Raw genomic sequence first — 5,620 nt, 5'->3', positions numbered from 1 at the left:
CGCGGGAGCTCGGCTCGGCTCCGGCCAGGGGCTGCCCGCACAGCTCCGCACAGCTCCGCACGCTCCCTCCGCGCCGCCTCCCGCCTACGAGGGCAGTCGGGGAGCGGGAGAGAGGCAGGGAAGGAAGGAGGGGACCCGGCGGAGAGGAGAGGCGGTGCCGCACACCGGCGGTCACACCCCCGCAGCCCTTCCCGGGCTGCCCCGCCGGCGGCACCGCCCCGCCGCCTCAGCGCCCGCCCGCCCCCGCCCCGCTGCTCGCCCGCCCGCCTCCCGCCGTTCCCCAGCGCCCGGCTCGGCCCCAGACGCCGGAGTGTCCTCGTTTGCCCCCCAGCCGGGTACCCGCCCGCCGGGCACGGGTGTTTGTTGCGTGCCCGGGGGCTCCCTCCGTTCCCGCGGGTGTCCCCAGATGGCGGGATACGGGGCATCGCTCCCAGCCCGCTCATGAGTGAAAACGCTTTTATTGTCGCCCTGTAGATGCCAAGCAGACTTGGTAAATCATTCACAGAATCACAGAAGATGCTGAGTTGGATGAGATCCTTCCTCAAGTATCATCGAGTCCAACTGCTGGCCCTGCACATCACCATCCCCAAGAGTCACACCATGTGCCCGAGAGCATTGCCCAAATACTCTCGAGCTCTGTCAGGCTGGTGCTGTGACCAATTCCCTGGGGAGCCTGTTCAGTGCCCAACCACTCTCTGGGGAAAGAACCTTTTCCTGATACCCAACCTAAACCTCCCCTGACACAACTTCAATTTCGCTTGGATTAAAAAAGACAAGCACTAAGCGACGTAAGCAAGGTGCACCCTGGATGCATGAACAACTTGTTGCCCAACATCTATATAAAATATGAGGAGTTTATTTCATCCAGACTGCCCATGGGATGCTGGCTACATGGCCGGCACACCTAAAAAGATATGCAAGTGAAGTGATGAGCCACAAAGCTTATTTAAGGGTTGTATAAATAGAGATTGGTCCCCATATCATGCTACAAAAGGAGATGCAACTTAATAACAGCACATACATACCTTCATAGAGGTAAATACCACAAACTAAAAGGCCCTTCAACTTTGTAGTTGAAATGGACAAGAAAGTCAATGTCTGGAAGCTGAATGTGGGTAAATTCAAATAAGAAATGTTATGGATGGGAGTAAATAATCACTGACACAAATTGTGGAGGGAAGCTGTATTTTATTCTTTGTAAGTCTCCTAATAACACAAGATGTCTCTGTGGAAAATAATATGTAAATACTGTATGAATAACTGGTAAATACAGTATCCCAACAAAGAAGTTGGACTTACATGCAAAATTTAGTGGTTCGAGATATCCAGTAGGTCAGACTAAAAGATGTAGTGTTATGTCATTCTGGCCTCAAACTGTATGAACAGAACAAAGCAGAACATGCTAAATATTATCTTATACTCTTATTTTTGTCATTTACTGAAAGTATTGTCAAGCTGCCCTGTTTAATATCTTGTCTTCTATGATTTTACTTCCAGGGTATTTCATCATTTTGGGGGCAACAGAGTCTAACACAAACACCTTTGTAAAAGTAGATCTTGAACAATATTTTCCCTGAAATGTGTTTCACTGTACTTATAAAGAAATGGGTATAAAGCTCAAATATCTTTACTCACTTTTTGACATGGAGAATTAGTATTTGACTAGACTATGTGGTGAGTGAAACTATGTAAAATAAAAGCATAGCAAAAGCTGTCTTATAAACAAGTCAAAACTCAGTTTGTCAAAACCCTGCAACACATTATAATACCAGAAAGCATAACTTCACCATCTTTTGAAATCTTCATATTTGTTTAAAATCTCAGAAACTTTCAAATCCCATATTTATTTTCTTATTTTTGCCTTACTCCCTTATCTAGAGCTCATTGCTTGCTACAGTCCTGCAATCATCATTATATTCTTAGTTTTGAACAAAAGATCTTCAGAATTAGAGCTGCCTGGAGGAGCATAACCAAGGTGTTGCTTTTCAGTCATTTTCACACATGCAGTTTGTGTTGTGTCACAACACAAACCTCTTCTCACACCTCTTCTGACACACCCCTTGCCCATGTGAAATCCTGGCTGCAGTAAAGGCAATGCAATAGTCTTCTGCTATTCCCCATCTTTCACCCAGTCCTTCAAACAGTGTAACAGCTGATTTCTGCAGTTGTTGGCATCTCAGGTATTAACCCTGTCTTGAGAAATCAGGGACTGTGTTCAGTTCCTCTCTCTGGGACTCCTCCACCAGGTCATTCCACTTTTCTGTGTGTGACCTTTTCAATGTGAAATGTCAATAACAACATCAGTTAAAGGGATTTGCTGTTGTTGGATGCAAAATCCTTAGAACAGCTAAGTGTCACTCTACAGTTGGCTTCCAAAACAAGAATGCAACATGACCCAAAAATAAACACTAGGTCAGTGGCACCTTCATTTCTTATCCTAAAATGAAAAACAGATGAGGAGTGAATACAGACTTCTGAAGACACCTCATCTCTACTTAGCTCTGGAAAACTGTCATCTCTGCCTTCATCAGAGTTCTGTGAAGGGGTTTTTCCTTTAATCCACTTTTTAACCAGCCAGTGACTTCAACCACTCCATTCCTCTGTTAAACTATCTGCTGCTTCCTTGACATTTCTTAATAAGTGTAATCAAGAACCACAAGATTCGCTTCTCAATTATACCTTTTTAACCTGTAAGAAAGCTGAATTTCACAGACAAACCAGCAGAAAGTTGCCAAATACACGTCTCTGTGTTTTGCACACCAGCTCATATATAGTATCTACAGATGGCTATGACTGGCAACAGATATGGTGGTACACCCTTGGAAATGGGATATTCAGCCTCTTTTAGTAAGAAATCCTGCTTTCTTTTGGCCTTGTCCTAAAATCAGCAATTTTCTTCTGCTTAGAAACCACCTTGTTGTCTCCCTTTTCTCCTCCCTTGAGACTCAGGGTTCTGCTGGCACCTGTTCTGTTTCAAGGGCTGTGCTTAAATTAAAGGAGATATGTAAAACAAAATTTCCACCTGATCTTCTTGAGGAATTATTCTCTCTAGGTGATCATGCTCGGAAATTGCATTTTGTTTGCTCCTTGTTGTATTCTTATAAATAAATCACTAAAAAATGTCCACTTTTTTTTCACGGTGGACCTATTAACCACATAGGATCATCTGGTTATACCCCAGATTGGATCATCTCTTCTGCTATCACAATACATTGCTTTGAAAGTGATAAACCACCTGTACACACCATACCAAGTGAGAAAGAAGTCGCAAGAACTACTATATATATTTATTTGCCTCTCTTTTGCATAATTTAAAAGATATTACAATTGCTTTGTGACAAGAAAAAAATCAGCTACTTTAAACTTAATCAGTTTATTCACAATGTCTGATGAGAGCTGTCTTCCAAATGTCCAGAAATCTAATCTAGGATATTGAATAAATTGGCATAGAAATATCAGTTTCATAATGAGGTTTCAAAACCAAAAATGTTAGTCTATCATTTTTATGTGAAAGTCATTCATACACAGTGGTTTTCCAACTTGCTAATAGTCCCTGAGGTGGCAAATTAGGCTTGAAGTCTCGGAGCCCAATGCTATAATGTAATTTTGCTTTAGTTTAGAAAGAAAAGTGTGTGTATCGTTTTCAAACAAATATGAATATCCCATGGCACTGGGATATTCCAAACACCCAGGAGCCAATGGTTGCTTGGGGCACATTAAACTCTGTCACATCATGTGGTGTAAGGCAGCTGCCACTGACACAGAGGCTGAAATAGAGAGGCTGAAATGCTGTGACAGGCAACCTGACACTGCTGCTTTTGGCAGAACTATCAGGGATTATTTCATATTTGCCAAAAATACCTATATTGTAAATAAGACAGCAGTTAATATAGCTCCTTAAAAAAAAAAAAATGAAACCCAGTGCATTTAATATAAGAACGAGACAAAAAACACCCCTGACCTTTACAGAGGACTAAAAATAATACTGAGTTCTCTCTAAACCACATTTCTATCTCATTTTCTATGGCTTGAGTATATGAAATACAAGGGGCAAAAGATGAAGGAATTAATCTAAATGAAGGTGAGGGTAGCTAACAGTCTGCTGCTGTTAGAGCTCCATAAGCTAATATTTCAGACCTCTTCAATAAGAAATCAAAAGCCATCAGTAAAATACCAAAAATGAAAGGCATTATTGAAATCACAAAAAACAAATGCCAAGCTATATGTGAACAACACAGGATTTACCCACCACCCTCAAAAATAAATCTAAAAAAAAAAACGTTTATATGCATGCTCCTCCTTAAATGTCATGAAGGAAAGTGTTCCCAATAGAAACCAAATTCTAATACCAGAGTGGAATCAAGACAATGTATAATTTTGCCAGAACAGTGATACTACGGGCATTTGCATAACAACAGCACAGAACAAATTCACAAGATCAAATAAAAAACTCAGGATTTAAAGCTTCCTCAGCCACAGTCAGCAGGCCAGCAGCTATCCAAAGTGAAAACCAGACTTTGGCAACTTTTTACCTTACCAAGAAAGAAGATAATGAACACAATTGACTACTTCTTTCCAGAATTTTTATTTAAAGGGCATATTTAGAAAAGACCATTGTATTCTCACCAAAGTAAGGTCTGTTATCTTCCTCTAACATACTCCCTTATTTCAGCTTCTAAGTCATGAAAATACTTAATCAGTGTCAAATTCAGATAATTAGAAACTGCAATGAAAAAGGGCATTGATAATAGGTGTATTATAAATGGCAATGTTTTGATGATGTAGGATAATTCTCCATGACTCGTTTTGGAAAGTGTTCATGTATTAAAGAGACACTCATTGGTATCAAATGAGTAGAAATTGTGACTGCCTGACATCCCCTGACACTCCAGATTTCAGCTTTACCTGTGCTAAGCAATACATACAGAATTACAACTTCTAGTAAAACTCACAGAATGGCATGCTTATCATTAAGACACTTCTCCAAGGAGACATTTTATATTTTATTTATATTTTGCATTTAATAATGTCTTTCATTCAGGTGTTGCAAAGGTCATTAACATTCAGTGAAACCTTGCACAAAGCACAATAAGGCACGTAGGCACTTCATCAATAGATGACCTGATCAAAACCTAGAGCTGGAGAAAAATAGTGAAAGTACATAAATTGTATTTAGGCACCTTAGATGAATATTAAAAGCAAGACGTTTCAAACATGGAGACAATCAGTGATGGTCATATAGCAAGTCACAGAAATAGAGTCCAAACCTCAACTGCCTGACTTCGTGAGCGTCAATATTTGCCATTGTTATTACAATATTTGATGCTGGATGTGCTTTTTTTTGAAAATACCCTGGGTATTTACACACCTACATAAGCTCTCTATGGATTTTTTAGAAGTTTATCCCCTGCCTGGCTGACAGTATAGCTTTAAAAATACATTCCTTTCCTTGCTTAGAAGTTTTACTCTCCCTTCCTTGCTTTGAAGTTTTGAACGTAGTTCCTGCTGTGAATACTTATATGTGCTAGATATCAGCTTATTTTATGCCTCATGTAAAGTGAAGAGGAACCTTCGCTTCTTGGAGACACTGGTTTTCACTGCCACTGATGGCTCAGACAAC

This window comes from Melozone crissalis, unplaced genomic scaffold, assembly GCF_028551555.1.
Source record: "Melozone crissalis strain CALT ecotype California unplaced genomic scaffold, PUWL_Pcris_2 ptg000016l_1, whole genome shotgun sequence".
NCBI classification, from domain to species: domain Eukaryota; kingdom Metazoa; phylum Chordata; class Aves; order Passeriformes; family Passerellidae; genus Melozone; species Melozone crissalis.
The sequence above is the reverse complement of the archived record's forward strand: the minus strand, read 5'-3'. Positions refer to the sequence as shown.